Raw genomic sequence first — 18017 nt, 5'->3', positions numbered from 1 at the left:
AGCCAGAAGACTAAAACATGCCTGAAATATAGGGTGTGAACGCCTCTTAATCAGACCAGGCAGTTTCGCCAGCCCGGATTGATTTCCTGTACGGTTTGAATTCGGCAGCCAAGGGACTAATTCAAAAGCCAGCTTCTCATATCTTTTCGGCACTCGAGAAACAGGACGCACTCATATTCAGGGCAGAGTTTGTTTCACGTTGAAGTGGAGGTGGACGCTGAATGTATGCTTTTCCCAATGGAGGTGAGCTTTTGCGTGCAGAAATGAAGATATACTGATCAAGTCTTGGCCGGAACCAAACACGGGTTTAGGTTGTCCAATGAGACACAGAGCCGAGTATATCTGAGAAACTTTAACTTTACTTAGTTCGGTGATTGTCACTTTGCTCCTGGGAAACTCCAGGATTTGGACGCTGTGGGAACAAAGGAGCGAAATCACACGTTTTAATTTGAAATATGTCCGTTTTCTCACATGTCGACCAGCTCAGAAGCGGTTCTTTCAGTAAAAGTTGGCAGGACTCGTCGGGGATTTCAACCCGGGACCTCTCGCATTTTAATTTTGAAAATCCCAAAGTGAGAATCATAACCCTAGAACAACGAGCCGCCGACTACGAGGTGCGTAGCTCTCAGATTCTGACGGTAGTTTACTATTCGGCCCATCGTTCCTGTGCTGACTCTCAGACCGATCTAATGAGTCCCCCTCTCCGTAGTCCTGCTAATGTTTTCCCTTTGATGAATATATTATTAATTTTAGACATTACATTACCAAACAGCTGCATCCTTGTCAGTAAAAGGTGAATTTGGCAATGAGGTTAAATGTGATTGACAAAATAAATCAGAGGGATCAAAGTTTTAACACAATAACGACGAGGGTGGGAGCACACTGGTTCAGCAGTCCATCGCCTGAACCTTTCGAACACCTCGTCTCCTATTTACAGCAACGTCGGACATCCATCACCTACTTTTTGCATCCAAACAAAATAACGTGCAATGAAGTTTGCTTCACCGCCTGTTCTGCCCGTGCAACCAGATCGACAGTGATTAAAATGTGCCATTAGCTCCTTAAAGCAAACAGCCTTCCTTTACATCAGGTGAGTGACTGTCCGAGATGTTTGATTTTGAGGCAGAATCAAAACAAAGAATAGAAAATTTTACGCTGCGAGTTAGTCGACTGTGGTAAGACTAGAACTTGTAATCTTCTGATAACATCGTGGTTACAATCGAAATCAGACGCCTTGTCCATTAGGCCACGCGGCCTATGCCAGTGGCTCAAAATTTGTTGTTTTTTATATTGAGAGCAAATTTCGGAAAAGCGTTATTGCAAGGAATGAATGTCGTAAAACATGAGCATATTTCGAGTAATGAATAGATGCGCTGCGATATGGATGCGCACGGACACAGGCAACGTCAATGTAGCTTGAAACACAACAGTTTAACAAGTCGGTCATCGCAGCTGAAATCCCACTCCTTTTAAAATATACAGAATGATCCGGATTATGAGAAAATACGTCATAAAGGGGCAAATTATGAACCAGAACTGGCAACCATCCGTTTAAGCAGACACCGAATGATCCTGAACAGCAAGCACATCCCTATTACAAAGATGTAGAATTAACCTTGACTGACACAGTTCAATTTTAAAAGAATAAAGTGGGATTTCTATCATTCCTGAAGGCAATTGTGCTGTGCCTGAGTGAGCGCGGGTCTCAGGACCACGCGGGGCAGGGACGGTTGTTGATGCCACAGGAGATCGACAGACAGGAAGGAGGGAGGGAAGTAAAACCAACCCAGACAAAAAGACAATTTAAAATATCTATATATTTATCAGAATAAGAAAATAAATAATTTCACAATTTTATTGCAAAAAAGTGAATTTGATTTGATTTAAATAAATAAATAATTGTTTCATAATCTATATATTTATGATTAAACGAAGGTTGTGCAACTGCATGAACACCACTGGAAATCAAGGGCTGCAGTCAGTAAATACCCAAACACAGTCAGCCCATGGTGGAAGACAAGCCACGAGGGAAGATGTGGGCAACAAATTCGATCTTTTAAAGTCGCGAGTGCCTTTCTGCTGGATCTGACAGCAGCTGCGCGTGCTGTGAAAAAGGTCAAATGTAATAGAGCCCAGTGCAGGCAGAACAGAAAAAGCACATTTATTGTGAAAGTTAAAAAGTTGGGAATGTATATAAATATACATATATAAATATTTCTACATATATTTACATAAACAAAGTCAGTCAGTCAGTCATATCTTGTCTTGTCTTGTCTTGATTTGATTTGTATTTGAAAATAAGGGGGTAGGAGCTCATCATTTCACACAGCCCATCCGCAAGCTCTCGCTAAAATCGCTATGTCTCGAACTTATGTCATTTGCCATCTTTCAGATGTGGAATAGCAAAATCCCTCAGCAGATTCTTCTCCAGTCAGGCAGTCCCCGAATGCGTGTTCAATCAAATCAGTGTGGCTTCAAGTTGCATATAATGCATTTTTCATCCCATGACATGAAATGCACAGTAAGATCGCGCAGAATGTTTGCACGCACTCCCTAGCTTACACAAACACACCAAAAAACTAAAAATCCTGCACCCACCAAAGGCAGTTTTTGAAATTTGAAATTTGAAATCCGGAACAGACAGCACATCCCTTTTAAACAGATACATAATGATCCGATACTGAGAGCAACCATTTTGGAGAGACAGAGAATGACCCCGGGCAGACCAGCACATCACCTCAAAAGGGATACAGAAACACAATGAACAAAAACAAATAATTCTGTAAAACTCAGCAGGTCGTGAACATTCTGTGGATGAAGATCCCGGGCTCACGTTCAGTCAGATGATCATTCCGATATTTTAAGAAAAAGGTAACGTTTACAGATTTTTTCCACGAAAATAGCGCCTGGAAATTATAGGCAGCCAGGAAGGACAAAAGGGAATCTCTTTGATACAGTGGAGCGTAGGAGTGATTGAAAAATACATGGCACAATGCGAAAAGGCAAAGTGGGTGGGAAGCGGGCAACAAACTAACAAAGGATGGACCAGAGGAGGTGTTAGTGGGAACAGCAGAAACATTACCAGACAATGGGAGCGGTGCTTATGATCCGATACGTTGAACCGAATGTTGAGGCCAGGACACTATAACATGCCTAGAATGTAGGGTTTGAACGCCTTTTAATCAGACCAGGCAGCTTGGCCACCCCGGATTTGTTTCCTGTTCGGTTTAAATTCGGCAGACAAGCGACTAAATCCAAAGCCAGCTTCTCACATCTTTTCAGCGATAGAAAAACAGGACGTACTTATATTCGGGGCAGAGTCTGTATCACGTTGAAGTTGAGATTGACGCTGAATGTATGCGTATACCAATGGAGATGAGCTCATGCATGCAGAAAGGAAGATAGACTGATCAAGTATTTGCTGGAATCAAACAGGGGTTTAGGTTGTCCAATGAGACACAGAGTCGAGTACATCTGAGATACTTTAATTTTACTCAGTTCGGTGAGTTTCACTTTGCTCCTGGGAATCTCCAGGATTTTTGGACGCTGTGTGAACAACGGAGAGCAATCACATGTTTTAATTTGAAATATGTCAGTTTTCTCACATGTCGACAGCTGAGAAGCGGTTTTTTGACTTAAAATAGACAGGGCTCGCATTTCAATTATTAAAATCCCTCAGCGAGAATCCTATCTCTAGACCAACGAGACCCCAACAGTGAGAGATGTAGCTCTCAGATTGTGATGTTAGTTTGCTATTCGGCCCAACGTGCCTGTGCTGACTCTCAGAGGTCTATCTCATGAGTCCCCCTCTCCAGAGTCCTGCTAATGTTTTCCCTTTGATGAAGTGATTATTTTTTGAGCCATTACTTCAACAAAGAGCTGCATCCTTGTCAGTAAAATGTGAATTTGGCAAGGAGGATAAAAGTGAGTGGCGAAAAAAAACGAGGGGAAAATGTTTAACACAATAACGACGAAGCTGGTGGCATACTGGATCAGCAGTCCATTGCCTGAACCTCTCAGTCACCTCGTCTCCTATTTACAGCAACGTCAGACATCCATCCCCTACTTTTTGCATTCAAACAGAAATATTGTGCACAAAAGTCTACTTCACCGCTTGTTCTGCCCGTGAAACCAGATCGACAGTGACTAAAATGTGCCATTAGTTTCTTAAAGCAAACAGCCTTCCTTTACTTCAGATGAGTGACTGTACGAGATGTTTGGTTTTGAGGCAGAATCAAAAAAATAATATAAAATTTCACACGGCGAGTTAGCTGACCGCGGCAGGACTCGAACCTGCAATCGTCTGACAACTTCACAGTTACAATCGAAGTCAGGCGTCTTATACATTAGGCCACGCGGCCGCTGCCGTCGGCGCAAAATTTGTTGTTTTTTTTATATTGAGAGCAAATTTGGGACAAGGGTTATATCAAGGAGTGGATATCGGAAAACATGAGCATATTTTGAGTAATGAATAGATGCGCTGCGATATGGATGTGCACGGACACAGGCAACGTCAATGCAGCTTGAAACACAACAGTTTAACAACTCGGTTATCGCAGGTGAAATCACACTCCTTTTTAAATATACAGGATGATCCAGATTATGAGAAAATACATATTAAAGGGGCAATTGATGAACCGGAACTGACAATCATCCCGTTGAAACAGACACCGAATGATCCTGGACAGGAAGCACATCCCTCTGACACAGCTGTAGAATGGCCCTTCACGGACAGCAGTTCCCTTTCAATAGAATAAAGTGGGATTTCTATCATTCCTGAATGCAATTGTGCTGTGCGTCAGTGAGCGCGGGTCTGAGGACCACGCGGGGCTGGGATGTTGTTGAAGCCACAGGTGATAGACAAGCAGGAAAGAGGGCGGGAAGTAAAACCTACACAGACAAAAAGACAATTTAATACATATATATATTTATCATAATAAGAAAATAAATAAATTTACAATTTTATTGCAAAAAATTGTATTTGATTTGATTTCAATGAATGAATAATTGTTTCTTCATCTATATATTTTTGTTTGAACGAAGTCTGTGCGACTGCATGAATCCACTGGAAATCAGGGCGTGCAGTCAGTAAATATCCAAACACAGTAAGCCCATGGTGTAAGACAAGTCACGAGGGAAGATGTGGGCAACAAAAGCGATCTTTTAAAGTCGCGAGTGCCTTGCTGCAGGATCAGACAGAAGCTGCGTGTGCTGTGAAAGAGGTCAAATGTAATAGAGCCAATGTAGGCAGAACAGAAAAAGCACATTTATTGTGAAAGTTAAAAAGTAGGGAATGTGTGTAAATATACGCATATATAAATATGTATACATATATTTATATAAACAAAGTCAGTCAGTCAGTCATGTCTTGGCTTGTCTTGATTTGATTTGTATTTGAAAATAAGGGGGAAGGAGCTCATCATGTCACACAGCCCATCCGCAAGCTCTCGCTAAAATCGCTATGTTTCTAACTTATATAATGTGCCTTCTTTCAGATGTGGAATAGCAAAATCCCACAGCAGATTCTTCTCCTGTCCGGCAGTCCCCGAATGCGTCTTGAATCAAATCAGTGTGGCTTCTAGTTGCATGTAATGCATTTTTTCTCCGATGACATGAAATGCACAGTAAGATCGCGCAGAATGTTTGCACGCACTCCCTCATTTACACAAACACAGCAACAAAATAAAATTCAAGCAACCTCCAAAGGCAGTTTTTGAAATTTGAAATTTGAAATCCGGGACAGACGGCACATTCCTTTTAAACAGATACATAATGATCCGATACTGAGAGCACACCATTTTGGAGAGACAGAGAATGACCCCGGGCAGACCAGCACATCACCTTAAAAGGGATACAGAAACACAATGAAGAAAAACAAAGAATTCTCTAAAACTCAGCAGGTCGTGAACATTCTGTGGATGAAGATCCCGGGCTCACGTTCAGTCAGATGATCATTCCGATATTTTAAGAAAAATGTAAAGTTTACAGATTTTTTCCACGAAAATAGCGCCTGGAAAAAAATAGGCAGCGAGGAAGGACAAAAGGGAATGTCTGTGATACAGTGGAGCGTAGGAGTGATTGAATAATAAATGGCACAATGCGAATAGGCAAAGTGGGTGGTAAGCGGGCAATAAAGTAACAAAGGATGGACAAGAGGTGGTGTTTGTCGGAACAGCAGAACCATTAGCAGACAATGGGAGCGATGCTTATGATCCGATACGTTGAACCGAATGTTGAGGCCAGAACACTATAACATGCCGAGAATGTAGGGTTTGAACGCCTTTTAATCAGGCCAGGCAGCTTGGCCACCCCGGATTGATTTCCTGTACGGTTTAAATTCGGCAGCCAAGGGACTAAATCCAAAGCCAGCTTCTCATATCTTTTCAGCGCTAGAGAAACAGGACGCCCTCATAATCAGGGCAGAGTCTGTTTCACGTTGAAGTTGAGTTTGACGCTGATTGTATGCTTATACCAATGGAGGTGAGCTCATGCGTGCAGAAAGGACGATATACTGATCAAGTATTGGCCGGAATCAAATGCGGGTTTAGGTTGTCCAATGAGACACAGAGGCGAGTGCATCTGAGATACATGAAAGTTACTCAATTCGGTGAGTTTCACTTTGCTCCTGGGAATCTCCAGGATTTTTGTACTCTGTGTGAACAACGGAGTGCAATCACACGTTTTAATTTGAAACATGTCAGTTTTCTCACATGTCGACCTGCTGAGAAGTGTTTTTTTGACTAAAAGTTGGCGACGCTCGTCCGGGACCTCTCGCATTTCAATTATTAAAATCCCAAAGCGAGAATCATGCCGCTAGACCAACGAGCCGCCGACAGTGAGGTACGTAGCTCTCAGATTCTGACGTTAGTTTGCTATTCGGCACATCGTGCCTGTGCTCTCTCTCAGAGACCGATCTCATGAGTCCCCCTCTCCATCGTCCTGCTAATGTTTTCCCTTTGATGAAGTGATTATTTTTTGAGACATTACTTCACCATCGAGCTACATCCTTGTCAGTAAAAGGTGAATTTGGCAATGAGGTTAAATGTGATTAACGAAAGAAAACGAGGGGAAAATGCTTAACACAATAACGACGAAGCTGGGGGCATACTGGATCAGCAGTCCATTGCCTGAACCTCTCAGTCACCTTGTCTCCTATTTACTACAAAGTCAGACATCCATCCCCTACTTTTTGCATTAAAACAGAAATAATGTGCACGAAAGTCTACTTCATCGCTTTTTCTGGCCGTTGAACCAGATGGACAGTGATGAAAATGTGCCATTAGCTTCTTAAAGCAAACAGCCTTCCTTTACTTCAGGTGAGTGACTGTCCGAGATGATTGGTTTTGAGGCAGAATCAAAACAAAGACTATAAAATTTCACGCGGTGAATTAGCTGACCACGTCAGGACTCGAACCTGCAATCTTCTGATAACATCACAGTTACAATCGAAATCAGACGCCTTATCCATTAGGCCACGCGGCCGCTGCCGTCGGCTCCACATTTTTTGTTTTTTATATTGAGACCAAATTTGGGACAAGGGTTATATCAAGGAGTGGATATCGGAAAACATGAGCATATTTTGAGTAATGAATAGATGCGCTGCGATATGGATGTGCACGGACACAGGCAACGTCAATATAGCTTGAAACACAACAGTTTAACAATTCGGTTATCGCAGCTGAATTCACAGTCCTTTTTAACTATACAGGATGATCCAGATTATGAGAAAATACATATTAAAGGGGCAATTGATGAACCGGAACTGACAATCATCCCGTTGAAACAGATACCGAATGATCCTGGACAGGAAGCACATCCCTCTGACACAGCTGTAGAATGGCCATTCACGGATAGCAGTTCCCTTTCAATAGAATAAAGTGGGATTTCTATCATTCCTGAATGCAATTGTGCTGTGCGTGAGTGAGCGCGGGTCTCAGGACCACGCGGGGCTGGGATGTTGTTGAAGCCACAGGTGATAGACAATCAGGAAAGAGGGCGGGAAGTAAAACCAACCCAGACAAAAAGACAATTTAATATATATATATTTTTATCATAATAAGAAAATAAATAAATTTACAATTTCATTGCAAAAAATTGAATTTGATTTGATTTAAATAAATAAATAATTGTTTCTTCATCTATATATTTTCGATTGAACGAAGTCTGTGCGATTGCATGAAATCCACTGGAAATCAGAACGTGCAGTCAGTAAATATCCAAACACAGTAAGCCCATGGTGTAAGACAAGCCACGAGGGAAGATGTGGGCAACAAAGGCGATCTTTTAAAGTCGCGAGTGCCTTGCTGCAGGATCAGACAGAAGCTGCGTGTTCTGTGAAAGAGGTCAAATGTAATAGAGCCAATGTAGGCAGAACAGAAAAAGCATATTTATTGTGAAAGTTAAAAAGTAGGGAATGTGTGTAAATATAAGCATTTATAAATATGTATACAAATATTTATATAAACAAAGTCAGTCAGTCAGTCATGTCTTGGCTTGTCTTGATTTGATTTGTATTTGAAAATAAGGGGGAAGGAGCTCATCATGTCACACAGCCCATCCGCAAGCTCTCGCTAAAATCGCTATGTTTCTAACTTATATAATGTGCCTTTTTCAGATGTGGAATAGCAAAATCCCACAGCAGATTCTTCTCCTGTCAGGCAGTCCCCGAATGCGTGTTGAATCAAATCAGTGTGGCTTCTAGTTGCATGTAATGCATTTTTCTCTCCCATGACATGAAATGCACAGTAAGATCGCGCAGAATGTTTGCACGCACTCCCTCACTTACACAAACACACCAACAAACTAAAATTCCAGCAACCTCCAAAGGCAGTTTTTGCAATTTGAAATTTGAAAACCTGGACAGACGGCACATTCCTTTTAAACAGATACATAATGATCCGATACAGATAGCACACCATTTTGGAGAGACAGAGAATGACCCCGGGCAGACCAGCACATCACCTTAAAAGGGATACAGAAACACAATGAACAAAAACAAAGAATTCTCTAAAACTCAGCAGGTCGTGAGCATTCTGTGGATGAAGATCCCGGGCTCACGTTCAGTCAGATGATCATTCCGATATTTTAAGAAAAATGTAAAGTTTACAGATTTTTTCCACGAAAATAGCGCCTGGAAAAAAATAGGCAGCGAGGAAGGACAAAAGGGAATGTCTGTGATAAAGTGGAGCGTAGGAGTGATTGAATAATAAATGGCACAATGCGAAAAGGCAAAGTGGGTGGTAAGCGGGCAATAAAGTAAAAAAGGATGGACAAGAGGAGGTGTTAGTGCGAACAGCAGAACCATTAGCAGACAATGGGAGCGATGCTTATGATCCGATACGTTGAACCGAATGTTGAGGCCAGAACACTATAACATGCCGAGAATGTAGGGTTTGAACGCCTTTTAATCAGGCCAAGCAGCTTGGCCACCCCGGATTGATTTCCTGCACGGTTTAAATTCGGCAGCCAAGGGACTGAATCCAAAGCCAGCTTCTTATATCTTTTCAGCGCGAGAGAAACAGGACGCACTCATTTGCAGGGCAGAGTCTGTTTCACGTTGAAGTTGAGATTGACGCTGAATGTATGCTTATACCAATGGAGGTGAGCTCATGCGTGCAGAAAGGACGATATACTGATCAAGTATTGGCCGGAATCAAACCCGGGTTTCGGTTGTCCAATGAGACACAGAGGCGAGTGCATCTGTGATGCATGAAAGTTGCTCAGTTCGGTGAGTTTCACTTTGCTCCTGGGAATCTCCAGGATTTTTGGACTCTGTGTGAACAACGGAGTGCAATCACACGTTTTAATTTGAAACATGTCAGTTTTCTCACATGTCGACCGGCTGAGAAGTGGTTTTTTGAATAAAAGTTGGCCGGGCTCATCCGGGATTTGAACCCGGGACCTCTCACATTTCAATTATTAAAATCCCAAAGCGAGAATCATACCCCTAGACCAACGAGCCGCCGACAGTGAGGGACGTAGATCTCAGATTCTGACGTTAGTTTGCTATTCGGCCCATCGTGCCTGTGCTGTCTCTCAGAGACCGATCTCATGAGTCCCCCTCTCCTTCGTCCTGCTAATATTTTCCCTTCGATGAAGTGATTATTTTTTGAGACATTACTTCACCTACGAGCTACATCCTTGTCAGTAAAAGGTGAATTTGGCAATGAGGTTAAATGTGATTGACGAACAAAGACGAGGGGAAAATGTTTAACACAATAACGACGAAGCTGTGGGCATACTGGATCAGCAGTCCATTGCCTGAACCTTTCAGTCACCTTGTCTCCTATTTACTACAAAGTCAGACATCCATCCCCTACTTTTTGCATTCAAACAGAAATAATGTGCACGAAAGTCTACTTCACCGCTTTTTCTGGCCGTGGAACCAGATCGACAGTGATGAAAATGTGCCATTAGCTTCTTGAAGCAAACAGCCTTCCTTTACGTCAGGTGAGTGACTGTCCGAGATGGTTGGTTTTGAGGCAGAATCAAAACAAAGAATATAAAATTTCGCGCGGCAAGTTTGCTGACCGCAGCAGGACTCGAACCTGCAGTCTTCTGATAACATTACAGTTACAATCGAAGTCAGACGCCTTATCCATTAGGCCACGCGGCCGCTGCCATCGGCACCAAATTTTTTGTTTTTTATATTGAGACCAAATTTGGGACAAGGGTTCTATCAAGGAGTGGATATCGGAAAACATGAGCATATTTTGAGTAATGAATAGATGCGCTGCGATATGGATGTGCACGGACACAGGCAACGTCAATGTAGCTTGAAACACAACAGTTTAACAATTCGGTTATCGCAGCTGAAATCACACTCCTTTTTAAATATACAGGATGATCCAGATTATGAGAAAATACGTCTTAAAGGGGCAATTGATGAACTGGAACTGACAACCATCCCCTTGAAACAGACACCGAATGATCCTGGACAGGAAGCACATCTCTCTGACAAAGCTTTAGAATGCCCGTTCACGGACAGCAGTTCCATTTCAATAGAATAAAGTGGGATTTCTCTCATTCCTGAATGCAATTGTGCTGAGCGTGATTGAGCGTGGGGCTCAGGAACACGCGGTGCTGGGACGGTTGTTGAAGCCACAGGTGATAGACAGGCAGGAAGGAGGGAGGGATGTAAAACCAATCCAGACAAAAAGACAATTTAAAATATTGTATATATTTATCATAATAAGAAAATAAATGAATTTACAATTTTATTGCAAAAATGTGAATTTGATGTCATTTATTAAATAAATAATTATTTCACAATTTATATATTTTTGATTGAACGAAGGTTGTTTGACTGCACGAAATCCACTGGAAATCAGGGCGTGCAGTCAGTAAATTCACAAATACAGTAAGCCCATGGTGGAAGATAAGCCACGAAGGAAGATGTGGGTAACAAAGGCGATGCTTTAAAGTCGCGAGTACCTTCCCTAAGCTGCCAAGTGTTTCCAGAATTAAATGAACAAATCCACATCCAGCATCTGTTGCACTTTGCTTGTTATTTTACAGTTGTGGCCTCACTTATATTGATAAAATTTCAAAGTAATTTAACTGTGACCTGCTGGCAAATGGCAGACGATGAATGGCAACATTGGTGCTTTAAGAAAATAATTCTCACCTGCAACACCGCCGACCCATGTGCGATTCTCGGCCAATGCAGCGTTTCCTCTTTACTTACCCATTTCAAACAACAATTGACAAATGAGTGAAGGCATTATGTGAAAAATTAATAAGAAATAAATTTCGTCGTGATGTTTTAAATAATTAATGAAATGTAAATACATTTGATGAATGCACATGTAATTGGCAAATGGATGTGAACACAAATAAATATGAGGTATTACATTTTGTTGAAAAAGTGGGGCGGTCACATGTTACTCGGTAAATACGAGGCTCAGTGGGATAGAAGAGAAAATGGATCTCAGAGTACAAATATACAAATCACTGAATGTAGCGACGCAGGTTAACAAGGCAATAAAAAGCCAACAAAGCACGAGGATTTATTTCTGACGGGATAGAATTGAAAAGTTATGACAAAGTTTTATAGCGCAGTTGGAAATCTGCGTACAATTCTGGTCACGTCGTTATTAAATAGGTAGAGAGGCACTGGAGAGGGCGGACAAAAGATGATGATACCAGAAATGCAAGGAAATGATGAACATGTTGGGTCTCTTTTTTCCTGAAAAGACAAGGCTTGAGGTTGACCTAATAGAATTCTTTAAAATTATGAAAGACTTTGGTAGAGTAATTGCCACTTGTGTGAAAGAGCAAAACTAAAAGGCCATCAATATAAGATTAACAACAAAAATTTAAACGTAAACTCATTTACCCAGATAGTAGTGAGAATGTGGAAGTCACTGCAACAAGGAGCAGTTGAGTAAAATAGTGTAGATGCTTTTAAGGGGTGGTTAGTTCAGCATATGAGGGAGAAGGGAATAGAGCATTATGTGGAGAGAGTTGACGAGGAAGGACAGGATAACAGCATTTTAATTCCAGATGTATTTAATGAGCTCAATTTAAATTCCCCACCTGCCATAGTTGGATGTGTATACATACCTCTGAGTTCCTAAACCAGTAGCATAACCACTGTACTACCGTACTCTTAACTTCATCCTTCACCTGTGCAACTGGGTCAAGGGGGAGAATAGCCTCCTTGAGCTCCGATGTAACAGGCTTGAGTGGCTGAATGGCCTGCTCCGTTTCGTAAATACAAGGTTCAAGGGCTTGAATTACTTCCTCCTGGATCGACTAGGCTTAAATTAACTGGAATTTAGAAGAATGAGAGGGGATGTCACAGAGCCATGTAAAATTCTGACGGGATTGGACAGGTTGGATGCAGGAAGTCCCTGACAAGGGGTCACAACCTAAGGATAAAGGATAAGCCATTTAGGACCGTGATGAATAGAAAACTCTTCACTCAGAGAATTGTGAACGTGTGAAATTCTCGAACTGTTGTGGCCAGTTCGTTGGTTATATTAAAAAGGGAGTTAGATGTGCCCCTAAAGGGATCAAGTGGTATGGAGAGAAAGCAGGAATGGGGTACTGATTTTGCAAGATCAGCCATCAGCATATGATTGGTGGTGCAGACTCGAAGGGCCAGATGGCCTACTCCTGCGCCTATTTTCTATGTTTCTATGTTTTTATGATTCCTGTTGCTGTCTAATAGGCTGCACGGCATTTAATCAGCCCCTTCTATTCCTATGTAGGTGTTTTGAGGGGCTGAATAGAGTACTTCTGTGTAACAGTTTATCGGGGCTCAATTACGTCCTCTTGTTCCACTGCTACAGGCTCGAAGGACTGAGTCGCCTCTACCCGTTCCAGTGTAACAGGCTCAAATGGTTGAATGGCCTCCTCCCATTCTTATGTAAGAAGCTCGAGTGGCTGAATGTCCTCCTCCTGTTCTTGTCTAACAAGCTTGAGGGAAGATTAAACTCATTCTGTTCCTATATAACCAGCCTCTAGAGGTTGAATATTCTTCGCCTGTTGCTGTGTAATCGGCTCGGGAGATTGAATGTTCTCCTCCTGTTCCAGTGTAACATAGTAACATAGAAACATAGAACATAGGTGCAGGAGTAGGCCATTCGGCTCTTCGAGCCAGCACCACCATTCAATAAGATGATGGCTGATGATTCCCTAAGTACCCCGTTCCTGCTTTCTCTCCAATATCTTTGATACCTTTAGCTGTGAGGGCCATATCTAACTCCCTATTCAATATATCCAATGAACTGGCATCAACAATTCTCTGCGGTAGAGAATTCCACAGGTTAACAACGGTCTGAGTGAAGAACTTTTCTGCTCAGCTCCGTCCTAAATGGCCTACCCTTTATCCTAAGACTTTATCTCCTGGTTCTGGACTACCCCATCATTGGGAACATTCTTCCCGCATTTAACCTGTCCAGTCCCGTCGGAATCTTGTAGGTCTCGATGAGATCCCCTCTCATCCTTCTAAACTCCAGTGAATACAGGCCCAGTTGCTCCAATCTCTCCTCATATGTCAGTCCTGCCATCCCGGGAATCAGTCTGGTGAACCTTCGCTGCACTCCCTCAATAGCAAGAACGTCCTTACTCAGATTAGGAGACCAAATCTGAACACAGTAAGAGCATCTATGGACTTAATGGCATCCTCCTGTTCCGATTCAACAGATTCGAGGGGCAGAATTGCCTTTTCCAATTCCTACAAAACTGTCTGGAAAGTGATGAATAACCCGCCTCCTGTTCTTATGGAAGACGCTTGAAAAGCAGACTGGCCGCCACCTGTTACTATTGAACATGATTGAGGGGAGGAGTAGCCTGCTCCTGGGTAAAAGGTTCGACGGACTGAAAGGATTCTTCCTGTGCAATAGGCTCAAGTTATCATCATCATTATCATCGGAAATCCCTCTGAATCGAGGAAGACTTGCTTCCACTTTTAGCATGAGTTGTTCGGTGGCTGTACGAGAACCGCAGACTCTGTCACAAGTGGGACAGACAGTGGTTGAAGTAAAGTGTAGGTTGGGAGTCTGGTTTGCTGCACGCTCCTTCCGCAGCCTGCGCTTGATTTCTGCTTGCTCTCGGGGACGAGCCTCGAGCAGCTCAGTGCTCTCCCGGATGCACTTCCTCGACTTTGGGCGGTCGATGGCCAGGGACTCCCAGGTGTCAGTGCGAATGTCACACTTTATCAGGGAGCCTTTGAGGGTGTCCTTGTAACGTTTCCACTCTCCACTTTTGGCTCGTTTGCCGTGGACGAGTTCCAAGTAGAGTGCTTGCTTTGGGAGTCTCGAGTCTCCCATGCAAACTATGTGGCCTGCACAACGGAGCTGATCAAGTGTGGTCAGTGCTTCAATGCTCGGGATGTTGGCCTGGACGAGGATACTAACTTTGTTGCGTCTCTCCTCCCCGGTAATTTGCAGGATCTTGCAGAGAAATCGTTGGTGGTAGTTCCCCAGCGACTTGAGGTGTCTACTTTACATGTTCCACATGTTTGAGCAAAACAGGCGCGCCGTTATTAATACGGCCCTGTAGACCATGATCTAGGTGTATGTATTGAGGAACTAGTCTTCAAACACACTTTTCCACAGGTGGCCGAAGGCTGCACTGGCGCACTGGAGGTGTTATTGGATCTTGTCTTCAATGCCAGCTCTTGTTGAAAGTAGGCTCCCGAGATAAGGGAAGTGGTCCACGTTGTCCAGGGCCGTACTGTGTATATTGATGACTGGGGGGCAGTGCTGTGCAGCGAGGACAGGTTGATGGAGGAACTTTGTCTTACTGATGTTTAGCGCAAGGCCCATGTTTTCGTGCGCCTCAGTAAATACCTCGACTGTGTCCTGGAGTTCAGCTTCTGTGTGTGCACAGACGCAGGCTTCATCCACATGCTGTAGCTCGATGATGGAGGTTGGGATGGTCTTGGACCTGGCCTGGAGACGGCGAACGTTGAACAGGTTCCCACTGGTTATGTCGTTTAGTTCCAATCCAGCGAGGAGCAAGTCAACTGTGAGGTGGACCATGGCAGCGAGGAAATTGAGAAGAGGGTTGGAGCATTGAAGCAGCTCTGCTTGACCCCGGTCCTTACGTGGATTCTGTCTGTCATGGATCCGTTGGTAAGGATGCGGTCTGCATGTTGTCGTGTAGCAGGCAGAGGATGGTGACATACTTTTGGTGGTGTCCGAAACGGAGGAGGACGCTCCTTAGGCTCTCGTGGTTGAGAGTGTGAAAGGCATTTGTAAGGTTAATGAAAGCCATGTTCCTGCATTTTTCCTGCAGCTGTCGCGCTACAAAAAATCATGTCCGTTGTGCCCCGGAGGGGTCAAAATCCGCTATGCACCTCCGTGAGGAGCTCCTCGGCCACAGGGTGAAGTCGGTTGTGGAGGAGGCGAGCGACGATTTTCCCAGTGGCTGATAGAAGGGATATTCCCCTGTAGTTACCGCAGTCGGACTTGTCTCCTTTTTTAAAGATGTTCACGATCACTGCATCGCTAAGATCTCCCCGCATGTTCTCCTCCCGCCAGATGAGAGAGAGAAGGTGATGTATTCGCGCCAGAAGTTCCTCTCCACCATACTTCAGTGCCTCAGCAGGGATTCCGTCGGCCCCCCGTAGCTTTGTTATAACTTTAGATTTCTTATGGCGTTTTGTATCTGGTGAAGTGTTGGGATCTCATTGAGGTGGTGGCGGGTAGCATTGTGCGGAATGGAGTTAACTACACTCGTGTCAAACATTGGATTACATAGTGTATACTGCACAGAAACAGTCCATTCGCCCCAGCCGGTCTTTTATGCTCCACGGGAGCCTCTGCTCAACTTTCCTCAACAACCTAACGCTCTATTTCCTTCTCTCTCATAAGTCTGTCTTGCCCCACCTTAAATATTTCCATACTATTCTCTTTAACCACTCCCTGTAGTACGGATTTCCACAATCTCACCATTCTTTGGGTGAATAAGTTTCTTCTAAATTCCCGATGCTGATTTTATGGTGACCATCTTATATTGATAGCGTCTGGTTATTCTCTTCCCCAACAGTGGAAACATTCTCACTGCATCCACTCCATCAAAATCTTTCATAATTTGAAATGCCTCGATCAGGTCACGGCTCAGCCTTCTTTTTTCAAGAGAAAAGGGACATTGCCTGCTCATCCTTTATTGATTTACATACGCTGGCTGTTCTGGTGTCATCCTTGTAAATCTTCTCTACATCCTCTGAAAGGTCTCTATGTCCTTTTTATAATATGGCGACCAGAACTGTGCATTGTACCCTAAGCGTGATCTAATGAAGGTTAAATACAGGTTTAGCATAATGTGACTACTTTTCAATTCTGTATGTCTAGAAATAAATCAGCGTGTTTGCTTTGCTTTTTTATGGCCTTGCATGTCGTTATCTTTTAGAGTTTTGTATTTGTACTCCGAGATCTCTTGTTCCTGGACACCACCCAGACTGGCAACTTCCAGCAATAAGTGACCTCCCTAAGTTTACTACCTAAATGTTTAACACCTCACATTTATATGGTTTGAAATCCATTTGCCAATTATATGCCCATTCTGCAAGTTTATTAATGTCCTCCGGTAAGTTGTTTCAACGTTCCTCAGTATTGACTATTCCTCCTAATTGGGTGTCACCCGCACATTTAGAAATTTTGTTTTTGCTTCATAGATCAAAATCTTTAATATACATTGTGAACAGCAGCGGTCCCAGCACCGATCCTTGTGGAACAACAGTACCCACCTTCTGCGACTAAGAAAAGCTACTCTCTGATTTCTGTCTCGAAGTCAGCTATCTCTTCATTCTGCTAGTTGTCTTCTGACTCTGCATTCTCTGACCTGGCTTGAGGGTATTTTTGTTCATATGTAACAAATTACTTTTTGCAATTGTATTCATTCAAGCATATCGACATCGCTGGCAAGGGCAGCATTTGTTGCGCATCTCTATCTGCCCTTGTGAAGTTGGTGGTGAGTCAACTTTTCGCAACTAAATGGCACGCCAGGTAATTTCAGAGGCCAGTTAAGAGCCAACGACATTGCTGTGGGTTTGGAGTCAAATATAGGCCCAGACCGGTAAGGACGGCAGATTTCCCTCCTTAAAGTGACAAGTGAATCAGATGGGGAGTTTGTTACAATGGCCATCATGACTGATACTTTTAAACTTCCAGGTTTAATTAATTCAATTTAAATTTCCCCACCCTCGTGGTAGGCTGTGATTTCCTCTCTCTGGATTATTAGTCCAGTTATATAACCATCATGCCACTGTAATTGACCTCCGTCTGTGTAATGCGCTCAAGGGGATTAATGACTCCTCCTAGTCCTGTGCAACAGGTTAGGGAAGGAACGGCATGCTCCTGTTCCTATGTAACAGGATCGAGAGGTTGATTAGCTTCCTCCTGTTCCTGTACAACAGGTTCGTGAGTCTCAAATGCCTCATCCTCGGCCTATGCTGAAGTTTCGAATGGTTAAATGGGCTTCTAATCTTCTTATTGATAAGTCTCAAGGAGCTGAACGGCTTCCGCCAGTTCTCTGCCTCAGGCTCGAGGGGTTAATGGCCTTCC

General features: G+C 43.3%; 1 protein-coding gene and 3 non-coding genes across 4 annotated transcripts in view; 1 reads left to right on the top strand and 3 right to left on the bottom strand.

Annotated features, from left to right (window-relative positions):
• The window catches only part of LOC139257404 (zinc finger protein 16-like), a 210033-nt gene that overhangs the window by 12764 nt on the left and 179252 nt on the right, over positions 1 to 18017 (top strand). The window lies entirely within an intron of this gene.
• Positions 7394 to 7482, bottom strand: trnar-ucg (transfer RNA arginine (anticodon UCG)). Its single transcript is given in 2 exon segments — positions 7394 to 7429; positions 7446 to 7482. It is a non-coding gene; the product is annotated as a tRNA-Arg (tRNA).
• On the bottom strand, positions 9874 to 9961 carry trnap-ugg (transfer RNA proline (anticodon UGG)). The gene is given in 2 exon segments: positions 9874 to 9909; positions 9926 to 9961. It is a non-coding gene; the product is annotated as a tRNA-Pro (tRNA).
• On the bottom strand, positions 10527 to 10615 carry trnar-ucg (transfer RNA arginine (anticodon UCG)). The gene is given in 2 exon segments: positions 10527 to 10562; positions 10579 to 10615. It is a non-coding gene; the product is annotated as a tRNA-Arg (tRNA).

Source organism: Pristiophorus japonicus, unplaced genomic scaffold (genome assembly GCF_044704955.1).
Source record: "Pristiophorus japonicus isolate sPriJap1 unplaced genomic scaffold, sPriJap1.hap1 HAP1_SCAFFOLD_83, whole genome shotgun sequence".
NCBI classification, from domain to species: domain Eukaryota; kingdom Metazoa; phylum Chordata; class Chondrichthyes; family Pristiophoridae; genus Pristiophorus; species Pristiophorus japonicus.
This window is presented reverse-complemented; position numbering and strand designations above follow the sequence as displayed.